At 42.7% G+C, this 15,292-nt stretch overlaps 1 long non-coding RNA gene across 1 annotated transcript; it reads left to right on the top strand.

Annotated features, from left to right (window-relative positions):
- The first annotated feature begins 6,284 nt into the window (after nt 1-6,284).
- On the top strand, nt 6,285-10,733 carry LOC131507574 (uncharacterized). The gene is made up of 2 exons (XR_009259561.1): nt 6,285-6,373; nt 9,399-10,733. It is a non-coding gene; the product is annotated as an uncharacterized LOC131507574 (long non-coding RNA).
- The last annotated feature ends 4,559 nt before the right edge of the window (nt 10,734-15,292 follow it).

Raw genomic sequence — 15,292 nt, 5'->3', positions numbered from 1 at the left:
CGATAATGAGGCATGCCAAAATGAATGTCATAGATGCATATTAATTGCTTAATACTTACAAAACTAGTGTCTACAGTGGGGGGAGGGAAAGCACTCGTTCCTTCATCAGACCACATTCATTTGTATGTCTCTGCAAAAGAATTATTTGCATTCCTATCAGTTGTCTAGGAGTTGTAAAATAGCTCAAAGACAAGGGGCAGACAGCTCAAACAGTGTGCCAGAAAGGACACCTGTAATATTTTTTGCTCATTTCAAAGTCATTAGTTTTTTCCTGAAACTACAAACAATCTCTCTGGATTTCTTTCCAAAGCTAGGCCCCCTACTTGAGCACTTCTTCCTCCCACTGGATCATCATGTTTTTGCCCTTTTCTGGACATTTCCATAAGCAGACAAATACCTTTTGAAAACCTTGTAGCCCCATTTCCCTTACCAGAGAAGCAGGTCCTTTCTGGTTTGTGTGTTTTGTGTTGTCATGTTCGTTTTGGCTTTTTGTTGCAGCAAAACTAGAAAGGTTTGCTGGAGTCTGATTAGCGTTGTTCTCCTTCCCATGTTCAGCCCACGTTGGTCACTCTGTAGACCTCATGGCTGCCATGAAACTGCTCCAGGAAGGTCTCCAGTGACCCTGCCTCACCCAGTGGTCACGTCTCAGCATCCGTTCCGATGCAGTGGCAGCAGCTGGTCATATCACCTGGATAACTTGCCCTGATTGTCCCCGAGACACCACACCTCTGGCTTTTCCTCCCATCTCCCTGGCTGCTCCTTCCCAGCTTCCTCTGCGGACTGCGTCCCTCTCTTCTGACTTGTGATCACTTGGAGGGAGCGTGCCAATTCACAGTTCCTGGTCCCTTTCTCTACACTCAGTGATCTCATCCAGTCTTTAAATACTGTTTATACGCTGACAACCCCTGCATTTATATATCCAGCCTAAACATCACTCCTGCGCTCTAGGCTCACATACACAATTGCCTACTTAACATCTCTACTTGATGTATAACAGATATCTCAAGTTCGACATGATTCAGTTAATTTATTTTTTTTATTTTATTAGTGTTTATTTATTTTTGAGAGAGAGAGAGAGACAGAGCACAAGTGGGGGAGGGACAGAGAGAGAGGGAGACACAGAATCCAAAGCAGGTTCCAGGCTCTGAGCTGTCAGCACAGAACCTGACACAGGGCTTGAACCCATGAACTGGGAGATCATGACCTGAGCCGAAGTTGGATGCTTAACCAACTGAGCCACCCAGGCGTCCCTAAGTTAATTTCTGATTTTCCTCATTCCCCCACATCTCCTCCACCTACAGTCTTACCATTTTTTACTTTCTCAAACCAAAAACGATGGAGTCTTCTCTTTCCCTCACACTGCACAAACCAATCCGTGGTTCTACCTTCAAAATACATCCAGAATCCATCCCTGTTATCAGAACTCTACCAACTACCATCCTGATTGGAGCTGCCATCATTTCTTGCCTAATTTACTGCAACAGACTCCTCACTGGCCTCCCTGCTTTCCCCTTATTCCTTACAGCTGATTCTCAACACACACCAGACGGATCCTTCAAAAACCTGTATCACATCATGTCAGACTCAGAACCTTGCAACGGCTCCCAGTTTCTCTTAGATAAAGGCCAGATTCCTATAATACCCTCCGAGCCCCCATTGGATCTGGCCCCCAGTCACCTTTCTTACCTCATCTCCTACTATTTTTACCCTCATTCATGCTTCCTACACAATGACCTCCTTGCCATTCGTTTTACATGTCAATCCTGTTCCTCTGTCAGGACCTTTGCACTGGCTGTGCCCTCTGCCCAGATAGCTGCCACATGGCTAACTCTCTCACCTCCTTCAAGTCACTGTATTAGTTATCCACTGCTGTGTAACCAAATATTCCAAATGTTAGCAGCTTAAAACAGCGAACATCTGATAGTTTCCGTGCATCAGGATTTCAGGTGTCACTTAGCTGGGTGTCTGTGCCTCAAGGATTCACTGCAGTTAAGGAGGCACCCGGGCTGAGGTCTCATCTGTAAGCTCCACCGAGGGAGGACCCACCTTCAAACTCACTCACCTGGTTGTTAGGATTCAGTTCCTCGTGAGCTATTGAATGAAGGGCCAGGAGTCTGTGAGTTGCCTGTTATGTGGCTCTCTCCACAGAGCGGCTCATAGTACCACAGAGTGGGTCCCATCAGAACAAGCAAGCAACAGTGTGCAAGACAGAAGACACGGTCTCTTTGTAACGTGGTCTTGGAAGTGACATCCCATCACTTTTACCACTTTCTGTTTGCTGGAAGGCAGTCACTAGGTCCAGTCCACACTCAAAGGAAGGGGATTATACAAAGGCGGGATGATCAGGAGGTGTGGATAGTCAGAGGCCATTTACCACTGTGACCTTCTCAATGAGGTGACCTCCTTATGTATGTATGTGTGTATTTTTTTTATTAAATATAATTTATTGTCAAATTGGTTTCCATACAACACCCAGTGCTCATCCCAACAGGTGCCCTCCTCAATGCCCATCACCCACTTTCCCTTCTCCTCCACCCCCCATCAACCCTCAGTTTGTTCTCATTTTTTAAGACTGTCTTATGGTTTGCCTCCCTCCCTCCCTGTAACTTTTTTTCCCTCTTCCCCTCCCCCATGGTCTTCTGTTAAGTTTCTCAGGATCCACATGAATGAAAACATATGGTATCTGTCTTTCTCTGCCTGATTTATTTCACTTAGCATAATACTCTCCAGTTTCATCCATGTTGCTACAAATGGCAAGATTTCATTCTTTCTCATTGCCAAGTAGTATTCCATTGTACATATAAACCATGTCTTCTTTTTCCATTCGTCAGTTGATGGACATTTAGCCTCTTTCCATAATTTGGCTATTATTGAGAGTGCTGCTATAAACATTGGGGTACAAGTGCCCCTATGCATCAGCACTCCTGTATCCCTTGGGTAAATTCCTAGCAGTACTATTGCTGGGTCATAGGGTAGGTCTATTTTTAATTTTTTGAGGAAGCTCCACACTGTTTTCCATAGTGGCTGCACCAGTTTGCATTCCCACCAACAGTGCAAGAGGGTTCCCGTTTCTCCACATCCTTGCCAGAATCTATAGGCTCCTGGTTTGTTCGTTTTAGCCACTCTGACTGGCACGAGGTGATATCTCAGTGTGGTTTTGATTTGTATTTCCCTGATGAGGAGTGACGTTGAGCATCTTTTCATGTGCTGTTGGCCATCTGGATGTCTTCTTTAGAGAAATGTCTATTCATGTTTTCTGCCCATTTCTTCACTGGATTGTTTGTTTTTTGGGTGTGGAGTTTGGTGATTTCTTTATAGATTTTGGATACTAGCCCTTTATCCGATATGGTGACCTCCTTATTTAAAGTCACAGTGTAACCCTCTCTCATTTCCATCTCCCTTTGCTCTTATGACTGGTAACAAATACTTTCTGTTTTGCGGTGGTTTGTTCTGTAGCAATGGCTAACTGATGCCCTCTCCTCTAAAAACTCTACAGTGCGCTTTTTCACTCATGCTCGTTATTTTATTCTCTGTCTCTCCTCACTGGAATGTAAAATGTTGTTCTGGGGTTTCCTGTTTTGTTTTGTTTTGCTTGCAGATGTATCCCCAGCACCAGAAGAGTGCCTGGTACATAATAGACACTCAATAAATATTCACTTAGAGAATGCTTCTATTGTCATTGTTTTCTGCATAATCACTGATCTCCTGCCATTACCTTGTTGCAGAATTGCAATAATATCTACCTTATGAACACTGAGCACAGCTTATATTCACATATTCACATGTGTGAAAAGCAATGATCCAATTGTGCATTTATACCACCCAGAAACCAGTAACAATTATAGTAAAGAGGAAATAACATGAAGTTCAGTCAAAAGAAATGGTTAGGAATCCATAAATCATTATAATCCCACCTACATGTTTTTTAATCAGGTTTTATAAAAGAAAAAAGTCAGCACCTTAAGATTTCTTGCTTCTTGACCTCTAGACCTATTACTCTGTGGCCTGCTATAGCTAACTCCATGATTTTTTGACATGTGGATTAGATAAAAATCTTTGATATTTAAAGAAAAAACAAAAACCCATGCCAGGGGAAGTATGTAGTCCAATAAATTGGAAATAACTTAATCTGTTACTCTGTAATACTCTGAATTCTGTGCTTATGAAATGGTGAGAATAAGTCGTTTTCAGTGCAAATGTGGACCATACTAAGGACTGAAAAGGGTGGATACTAGTTCAGTATTCCATTTCCCGTTCCCACTGATCATCATGGCCAGATTGTATTTCCAATTCATCTTTCTCCTTTCCCATCTAAAATTGTCTGTTGGAGTCTCTTTCCATGACTTTGCTTTTTAAGACAGAAAAGCAAACTTAAGATTTCAGAGTAATCATGCAATTCAGGACGACAGCAATCGGTGAGGGGCAGTTAAAGAGGAATGGATTGATTCCCTTTCGTCTCTTCCATACTCCAGGGTCTACAATTCCGAGAGTAAAATTTGTTAGTGGGTGAGTACCTCCCATGAGATCAGGCTCAGAAACTTGGAGATGGACGAGACCTCAAAATTCTTGATTTTTCTAAATAATTTATTAATCTATTATAAATGTACCTAAATCCATTTTGAGCCTCTTGTTCACGATCTCAGTAATATCTTATCTTTGGTGATCTTGTATTCTCTAAGCTTATTACACTTTTGTCTTTCATAAAACTCCCTCTTTCATTCTCCAAGAGTTTGGTTTTTCCATTCTAGGATTCCAGAATGTATAGAACACATCAGTTTACCCCTATCCACAATCATGATTTTATATGCTCTCATGTTTTTCTTTTCTCAGAACAACTTTCCAGATTGTCAAGTGATTAAGTTTTGTTGTTATTTTATATAAGAGGGACACAGGCTTTTAAGTCAGATGAATTTTATTTGCATTCCCTGGATTGCATCTTTATCAGGGTGTGGTAATTTAGATGCAGAAGCCACTGATAGCATGAGGATATGTCAGAACTGAATAAGCATCTGACTGTGCCATTTTTGGCATGCATGCTAATAAACTGTACTTGTTCATAACGTGTAGACTTATCATCAGGATGAAAAGGCATTTAGGAATATGGCCAGACCTTAAAACTGGTTAGTTAGGGATTCACAAGGGCATGGCTGTCTGCAGATTGAGCATTCCTTGTGACTTGCCTTACAATATCCAGGCCTACCTTTCATTTTCATGATTTGACAAGGTCTGTCTTCATTACCATAGACTTCAAACTCTTTTTTTTTTTTTTTAGTTTATTTATTTATTTTGAGAGAGACAGCAGGAGAAGGGGGAGGGTCAGAGAGAGAGAAGACGAGAGAGAATCCCAAGCAGGCCCCACGCTGCTTGTGACACAGGGCTCAACCTCACGAACCATGAGATCATGACCTGCGCGGAAATCAAGAGTCGGATGCTTAACCAGTTGAGCCACCCAGGCACTCCTCAAAACACCCTTCAAACTCTTAGAGTAAGTGAAACAAGAAAGACCCCAAGGCAACTACTTCTGCTACTTGATGGAGCTATAGCACCCTGATTTGCCTATTAAAGGAGACAGTATTTAATTAAAAGTTATAGACACAGTTAGAAACCTCTCTCCTTCCTTCATCTCCCACTTGCACGAAAGGGTCCTTTGGATTATACTCAAATCATGAAGCCACTTTAGTTGCGTGTACAACTTCTCCAAGTTTCAGGAAACATTTCCTCATGTGTGAGGAAACATTAAAATACCACTGTATAAATTTATACATAAATTCAGACTTCCATAACACTAATTTGTATCAGGAATTAAATCTGTTTAGAGAAACTGTTCCACAAGCACCAACACTCTAGAAGTACTAAAAGTTATATTTCAAAATAATTTATTAGAAAGTTATCTTAGCATTGTCACAGCCTATAAAACATTCTTAATAGTTGCATCAACAGAGAGATCTTCTCCAAAATGAAAATGATCAAAATCTGTTTGAGATCTTGCATTTGCCAAGAGTGACTCATGTTGCTTTCAGTCCTATCTAGTGAAAAAGAAACTTCATGAAGTGAATTTCTCATCTACTGAAAATGAAAATAAAATGACAGGGTAAATATTGGTGAATTTGCAGACAAGTAAGCCAGAGAAAATTTCATAATCAATCAAGATATCACATTAATGAACTATTATTATTTATTGTATTACATAAAATTCTGACACTGAAAATATTATCTTATAATATTTAAGTTCATGTCATTGCTCCTATATCACTATGACCCCTATTACATTAGTACCTTTAACTGCACCTTTTTTCCCTGCTTTTTGAACAGAAGTCCCACATTTTCATTTTGCATTGGACCCAGCAAATTATGTAGCCAGCCCTGACCATAGGTAAGAGCATGACAGTTTTTGTCATCAGCCATTACTGAAGACAGGTCGTGGTTGTGAATGCTTAAGAAGTTTAGAAAGGAGGGGAGCCTGGGTGGCTCGTCCAGTTAAACGTGACTCTTGGTTTTGGCTTAGGGCATGATCCCATGGTTTGGGAGATAGAGCCCCATGTTGGGCTCTGTGCTGTCAGCTTAGGATTTTCTTTCTCTCTCTCTCTCTCTTTGTCTCTGCCCCTTCCCCCACTCATGCTCATGCTCTCTCTCTCTCTCTCTCTCTCTCTCTCTCTCTCTCTCTCAAAATAGATAAAATAAACGCTAAGCAGTATGGAAAAGAGTAAGAAATGCAAGAAAATTCATGTTCTTAATGTGTTCCATATAAAATCTATCAGCTAATAGACATTTAATCTTTCTTAAAAGTAAAACAAGGTACCTGGGTCTCTCAGTTGGTGGATCGCCCAACTCTTGATTTCAGCTCAGGTCATGATCTCAGGATCATGGGACTGAGCCCCACTTTGGGCTCTGCACTGAGCATGGAGCCTGCTTGAGATTCTCCCTCCCTCTCCCTCTGCTCCTTTCCCCTGCTTTTGATCTCTCTCTCTTAAAAAAAAAAAAAAAAGTAAAATAGTGTAATACTGTGACTGGAGTGCAGAATTCTGCATAAAGAAAAATCTGTTTGTATTTGATCCAAAACATACCACTAAAGAACAATTTCAGACAATGCCTCCCATGGGTTGGCAAACTCATTGTAATTATGGTTTCTGCCATTGAAAAGAATGAGTCTGGGGCACCTGGGTGGCTCAGTTGGTTAAGTGTCTGACTTAGGATCAGGTCATAATCTCATGGTTTGTGGGTTCGAGCCCCGCGTCGGGCTCTGTGCTGACAGCTCACAGCCTGTAGCCTGCTTCAGATTCTGTCTCCAGCTTTCTCTGCCTCTCCCCTGCTTGTGCTCTCTCTGTCTCTAAAATAAATAAACATTAAAAAAATTTTTCTTTGAAGAAAAGAATGAGTCTAACAGGGATAAACATTCATTCAAATAAGGGTGAAACTCAGGTGTATTATACAAAGTCAGCCTGCCTACCCTTCTATCAGCATTCTCTGATTTTTAAGTATGGAGAGCTATTTTTCCAAAGATCAAAGAAATGGCCACCACAATATGGATCCCCCTTCTTCTCCTGGTTTCTTCTGCAATGACTCCTTCTAATAACTCTGCCTGAGAAACAAAATCACAATAGAGATGACTTACATTTGAAAATGAAACAACAGGGAATAGAACTTATACCAGATAAACCAAATTGGCTTCCCATAAAGCTAAAAAAGATCCACTTAATCATAATTGCTTTTATTTTTGTACAGTGGTTGTTATATAAGACTATTACTACAGGAATCAAGAAACCTAGAAAATATGTGTATTTACCCAAAATAATTTTAGTTCTATCTTCTTGACTTTTGCTAACATAATGGATATCTAAGTGGTATAATTTGTATGTCAATGATTTTAATGGACCCATTTTAGCCCCATTTCTAATGTTTGTCTTGTCAAAATAGACTGAGAAAAGGTGCATGCATGTACAGAATTACAGTGAAAGGCATCATGATCGGTGTTTTAAAATTAGGAAAAACATTGCAATATGTATAAGAATCAGAAAATAAATATTTGGAAGATATAAGATATACTTTACAAGTCAGTGACAAAATGACTTTGTAGCATGCCTCCGTTTTCTAGGCTGACTGTATCAAAGTTAAGTTTGAAACAGAAAAACAAAGGTAAAAAGAGTTGTCTGGGGAGTGTCTGTCTCCAAGCTACTGTGTGAATGATGGGTAATTATAGACAGAAAAGCCATGGGCTTTTGTTAGCCTCAACTCCCAACCTTTCCCACTCACCCCTCCCTCCTGCAACTCTCTAAATGACTACCTAGCACCAGAAGCTTGGATTTTATAGTGAAAATAATTTAATGGGCTAGAAAGCGCTCAGAGAGAAAATCATATTGTTTACAATACAGCATCTCATCAACACAGTGGTATACACACACACACACACACACACACACACACACACACACACGATTAGCATTTATCGAAGTATAGTCTCCCAGAAAGGGTGGGACTTTGGCGTGTTCACTGCAGACTTCTTGTTACTACGCATGTATGATTCCAGCTGTATGGAGGGCATGTGGTTAGTGTATTTCCATACTGTAGGTCTCTAGAGGACCAAACTTTCCACTCCAGCATGTAGAGAGGAAGGACAAACAAATTGGCAGGCTCAGACCAAACCCAATGCACAGATAGGTGCTGGTTCTGCCATCACCTATTTTTTAAAAATTTGAATTCGTGACTGTAATAGTTAATTTTATGTGTCAATTTGGCTAGGCCACCATGCTTAATTATTTGTTCAAACACTAATCTAGATGTTGCTGTGGAGATATTTTGTAAATGTGATTAACATCTACAATCATTTTTTTAAATATAACTTTTAAGCAGTCTCCACACTCAATGTGGGGCTCAAGCTCACAACCCCAAGATCAAGGGTTGTGTGCCCTACTGACTGAGGCAGCCAGCCACCCCAACATCTGTAATCATTTTAAGTGAAGGAGATTACCCTCAGTAATGTAGATGTAGTGATGTAGTGGTCACTACACCCTCAGTAGTGATGTAGATGGGCCTCCTCTAATAAACTGAAGGCCTTGGGAGCAAAATCTGGGGTTTCCTGGAGAAGAAATTCTGCCTCAGGACTGTAATTTAAAAATATTGCCTGGCTTTCCAGCCTGCTGGCCTGCCCTAAGCATTTCAGATTCACCAGCCCCCACAATCACCTGAGCCAATTCCTTAAAAATAAATTCTTTCTCTCTGTATTCACACACACACACACACACACACACACACACACACACACACACCTGTGATACTTCCCAACTTCCATTGCAATTAACTGTGGCCACGGGGCTAGCTTCTTACCCAGATGTAAGCAGATGTGCTTTGTGGCAGCCGCCTTAAAAGACACATACATACCTTGTGTCCTCTTTTTTTTCCAGCCAGTCCTCCATCCTGCTTCCCAGAACAGGCTGTCCGAGCTCTAGCAGCTGGCCATACTGGGTCATGAAGATAAAGGCACACCCTAGGAATGATAAGACAGAAAGCTGGAAAGAACACAGATCCCTGATCACTGTGGAGCTGCTGGATGAGCTCTGAACTGCCTCTCACAAGAGAAAAACAGTCCTATCTAATTTATCCTTGATATTGTTTTGGATTTTCTATTACATTTAGTGGAATGTAATCTCCAGGATATTTCACATGAAAAATCTGCATCATTTTCCACAGGAACCTTCTCAAATTGGTGTAGTTCACAAAGGAAGACATTTCTGCTGCTGCTGCTGCAAGTAAGGCATTTCTCTACCCTTGAGATGCCACATTCGTAGCAGCCCCACAGACCTGCCTGTGGGTGGAGGGACAGGTCTCAGTGTCCACAGACTTTGGCACAGTTTTCAAGGCATGGGAGGTGGGAAACAGAGGGTCTTCCATTCCACAGCTGTGACCTATTTCTTGTTTTAAAGACCTTCATCTAGTCCAATAGGTTTGTATTTGGGGCGCCTGGGTGGCTCAGATGCTTGAGTGCCTGACTCTTGGTTTTTGGCCCAGGGGCGTGGGATCGAGGCCTGATTGGGCTCCATGCTGAGCGTGGAGCCTGCTTGAGATTCTCTCTCCCTCTCTCTCTCTCTCTCTCTCTCTCTGCCCCTCTCCTCACTCACAGTCTCTTTCTCTCTAAAAAAAAATTTTGCAACAATTTGTATTCCTCTAGTCCACATAATTTTGACCCAACTTCTTAGTAATACTCAAGTCTTAAGTTTATGAAAGAGTACCTTCACCCCCAATTTCCAACCAGCTCTCTGCCCTGAATAGCATCACCAAACTTCTTGAATTAACTTGACAATGGAGGGAGCTGGGCCTGAGAGGATGTCCCATAATCTAGGAGCTAACGGGATACAGGTTGGAATCTCAGTCCCTGTCAGGCTCCAATGGACCTGGCAATCCTTTGGGGAGGAGAGGTGTTGTGGGTTGAAGAGTTTTTGGTGAGTTAAAGACTGATTCTTGTCATTGGCTGTGAATGAACTCAAGGTCACGGGATGTGAGCAGAAAGTAGGATGAACTCCATCTCTCAGAATCAGGCCAAAGACAAAGAAGGCATAGAAGACCCTTTGAAGCTACTCAGGCCATTTGGGAGGAATGTGTGAGTGTGCAATGAGGCTGACTTTCAAAGATGAAACTATGACAAGATCAGAAATCTGTGTTTTTGAGCCAAACTATGTCTATCTCTCGATTTGTTTTTATCTTTTCATTCTCATAATTTCATTAAACTAATGCTTCATTCATATCACAGTGTGTTCTATGGCCAGGCACTATTTTAAGTGTTTTTGTTTTGTACTAGTTTTTATATTATAATTATTTTGAGTGACAGAGAGAGAGAGAGAGAGAGAGGGAGAATCTCAAGCAGGCTCTGTGCTGACAGTGCAGAGCCGGATGCAGGGCTCCATCCCATGAACTGTGAGATCATGACCTGAGCCGAAATCAAAAGTCAGATGCTTAACCGACTGAATCACCCAGGTGCCCCCAGGCACTAGTTTAGACCTTGGGAATACAGTGAGCAAAACAAGTAAGATTCCTGCCCTGGAGCTTACATTTTAGTTGAGGAATACAGATAATGAGTAAACAATCAGAAAATCAAGTTAAGTTTAGATAGTGATAAGTGCTATGAAAAAGGTTAAAAAAAAAAAAAAAGACACTGAGACAGAGTGACCAGGGCAAGGGGAGGGAGAGGTCTACCTACTTTAGATGGATGGGCAGGAAGGTCTCCCTTGAGGAAGTGGCATTTCCTCTAAGTAACCAGAAGATCTGAAGAATGAGTGATCCAAGAAGAGCAACAAGTACTGTGCAAAGGTCTTGAGGTAGAAACATGTTTGGTTGGGCACGGCCTGTGAGGTAGAGAAAGCCAAGGGATGAAGTCACAAAGAAGGCAGGAGTTAGATCACACAGAACTGTAATTCAGAGATAGGGACTTCGGACTTTATTCTAAGGGCATTTGAAGCCATTAGATAATGTTAAATGGGAATGAAATGATTTATTTTAATTGTGAATTTGAAATTTGGCAAGAATGGAAGCAGGGGGGCTATTAAATTAGAAGTCTCTTTTAAGAGTCCAGGTGAGACATAACACCTATTCTGACGAGGTGGTTACTTTGACAAGGAGATAGAAGGAGGTGAACAGATTCAGGATCTATTTTGTTTATTTTTTTAAAATGGTTTCTTATTTATTTTGAGACAGCGAGCGAGCACAAGCAGGGGAGGGGCAGAGAAAGAGGGAGACAGAATTCTAAGCAGCCTCCACGCTGTCAGCACAGAGCCTGATGCAGGGCTTGAACCCATGAACCATGAGATCATTACCTGAGCTGAGATCAAGAGTCAGATGCTTAACTGACTGAGTCCCCCAGGTGCTCCCAGGACCTATTTTAGAAGTAGAGACAACAGAACTTGCTGGTGGATTGGATGTGGGGTATGAGGAAATGAGAGGAATCTCTCAGGGGGATGCTCGTTCCATTTACTAGATGAGAAGGCTGGGAAAGGAACAGGTTTTTGGAGGGAAATCAAGGGACCTGTTTTGCTCATGCTTTGTTTGAGGATGGAGACAGTAAGCAGATAGCTTGATGAGTGAGAATGAAGCGGGTCTTCAGCAGTCTCTCTGAATTTACAGCCTGCGTGTGGAAACTTAGTAAAGTCTGAAGAGGGGCCTGGAAGGGCGGCCCCCTTTCCTCTGGGCCAGCAGAGGCCCCCTACAAAGGCCAGGCCCTTATCATCTGAAGGGTTTGGCATGCCTGTGGGTACCAGTACTCTTCATTTCACATAAGTAGAAGTGCTTAAAGACTTGAGAAGGTCAAGCAAGTTGTAAACTGCTATTTGTCATTTACCTACGTTTCAATTAGCCAAGTGCTTTCTCTTTAATTCTCAATGATCTTCAGTTGGCTCTTAGCATGAAGTTTCTGGTTTCCGCTTCTTTCTGATCACTCCCTGTCCTGGCTTCTCTAATCAGCCTTTAATTCTGTGGGCTGTTTAAAGTAAAAAGCTTTAAGCCACCCCTTAATGATTTGGGAGTGCAGGAGAGGTCTCTAAGGGAGCTCAGAAAATAGCTTGCCTCTTCACTACTTCTGGAGAGTTGAAGAGGAAAACAATGAGTGAGACAAACAGGTGGTTAGGATGGAGGGAGGGACTTTAGGTTTGGTGGACAGGTGTGCTGGGCTAATACTGAACTCCAGAATCAAGAGCTGTCTCCATCCGCTTGCGAGCAGCACTGGGCTCAGAGCAGACGGGGACCTCCCAAGAGGAAAAAGGTAGCAGTGCTAAGCCCAGCATGCTAGCGTACCCTGGCCAAATTTACTTTCTGTCAGTGGTGAAATGGTTACACCTCTGGGAGAGGCCGGGAAATAGCCCTCCTCATTGGAACTTGGAGTGGATAAAGGGCATTTTCCTCTAACGGATAATGGAAATGTTCACTGTTCATTGGCTGGTTTTACAGATTTTGATTTTCAGTAAGTAGGGGGCATGGTTACATTGCACAAAACAGGTATCAAGCACAATTGTGCCACATATTAACTGTAATTTGGGGGAAAGTTTCTTGAACTAAGTCTCCGATTTCTCATTTGTAAAAATGAGGATACTGGTACCGACCTTGTGAGATCATTCCTATAACATGTTCAGCGCACTGCCTGGATCAGAGTCGGCACTATTATTACTGGTCATGATGGCCGTCACTACGGCCGTGTTAGCAAATCTGCTAGGTGTTAGGGATATAAAGATAAAAGACATAATCTTACCCTCGAGAAGCTGAAGACTCTGCAAGGAGGTAGGAATTAAAAAAAAACCCAAACATTAAAATCCAGTGTAATGCATGTGTGGTAGGGTTTCTTAACCAGGAGGCTGCCTGCCAGTGATACACTGTAGTGAGACTAAATCTGTGTAGGCTGAGACAGAAGAAACAACTTGGAATTGTGGAGCCCCTCCATCCTCATTGGATACGGGGTCAAGTAAGTAGCTCCCATTGTGTGTCAAGAAATCAGGAAATCACCTGTGATTTTAATCTTTTTTTTTTTTTTTTTTTTTAAGGGGAGATAGTCACTAGTGAGGTTAGAACAGGGACGGCTCTAAATCCTCAGAGTGGTGAAGCCAGGGTTCTGAGTAGCCCTCTTGATGGTGCAAAAAGCTCATTACTTTGGAATCTACACCAGGGGCCCAAAGTGGCAGAGCCTGCGGTCCACGGGATCGAGGTGACACTGAGACAGGCTGGAAAGGCCCTACTCAGGCCCAGATTCTGACACTGCACTGACCCTGCTGTTCAGGTTCCCCATGGTGACAATGCATTACTGTTTACTTGTGTTAAACAGCTTTGCTGCCTTGCTCCTGAGCCACCTCACATGCAGAAGCTACTGCCTAGGCATCTTATAGCTGTAATCCATTAATCCTCACTGCATCATCTAACTGGGAATTTGGCTAGGAGCACTTCCTGTTAGAGAGCTCTGGAGTGTGTGGGTGGCCCATACCGGAAAATAAGCCAAGTACCTTCCAGGCATCAGGGACACATGGCCAGTTTGGCCACATTTACCCTTCTGCCTTGGCCATTAGACTGAGTCACTAGACTCCCTTTCGGGCACCTCTTAAGCACAGAAAATCCTGAATTTGTAAAGGAGAGGCTTCTGGAGGTAGGATAGTTTGGACTTCTGGGATTTCTATTACTGGTTTATGAGGGCTCAAGCATTTGCACTCTAGGGATGAACGGGGAGGCACATTTGTGCCCCAAACTGTGTAGGAGGCATCCTGGTCACACAAGAGAAGCATGTATGAGCTACAGTAGCATGAAGCCAGGGGTAATGAATTCTGTAAGAGGAGGTGTTGGAGGAAGACTTCTGAGAGGTCAGGCCTGAACAGGTTTTAGAAGTATGAGTAGGCGTTTACAGTGATAGAATGGAGGAAGTTAACTACAGACAGGAAGAACAGCATGGACAAAAGCTTTACTAACTGGAGACATAATGTGGTGTTAGTGAACTCAAAGTAGGTTTGCCCACTTTGCCACGGATTGTTTTGGTAGATTCATTTCTTGTTCCCACATTTCATAGATACTGTTCTGTAGCTCTTCATAGAGTACAGGTTTAATACGTGGACATATATGTATTTAGGATATTGCTTGGTACATGGTTAGCACGCTCTTAGTCACACTTCTCATAACTAAGTAGCTCAACTTTGTCTGTATAAGATGTAAAACTACTTTCAAGCCCAACCAACAACCATCCTTACCTGTTTTCCACTCTTTCCCGCGCCTAAACACCCAATTTCAAAAGCCAACCAAGTTAAGAGGCCAGTCTAAGATAGGTACACCACAAAACATCCAAAATAGAAAGGCTTTAAATGTTTCTGGTCTGGGGATGATTCTAGGCAAACATATAATATCTAAAGCAAGTATTGAGGATTTTGTTACTTCCGAAGTCCCATTTCAGAGGTTTCTTTGAAACAATCGCATTTGACCCTGTAAGACCACCGTCCTCTATAGAAGGCTGCACGTTGGAGGCGGCACCGAGAATAGTGAGGAGTGTGGAACTGGGCTAGGTGTGGCGGTTCCCGCAGCGAGTGCCACGTAACCAGGGCGCTCCAACTAATTTGACATCTAGGAAAGGCTAAGAGAAGCGTAGGCCGGCCCGGATATTAGGGCAGAAGCAATGAAACGTGCGGCCTTGGGCTGGTGGGCAGCCTCGGGGGAGGAGGACCCCGCGTGGGGCGCGGGAAGATGCGAGGAGAGGAACGTCACGCGGTGCCGGGTACCTCCCAGGAGCGCTGGGTCCAATGGGAGGAGGGCGCGAGCCGCACCTCAACCTGCCTGGGGACGTCACGAC

This window comes from Neofelis nebulosa, chromosome 3 (assembly GCF_028018385.1).
Source record: "Neofelis nebulosa isolate mNeoNeb1 chromosome 3, mNeoNeb1.pri, whole genome shotgun sequence".
Classification (NCBI taxonomy): domain Eukaryota; kingdom Metazoa; phylum Chordata; class Mammalia; order Carnivora; family Felidae; genus Neofelis; species Neofelis nebulosa.
This window is presented reverse-complemented; position numbering and strand designations above follow the sequence as displayed.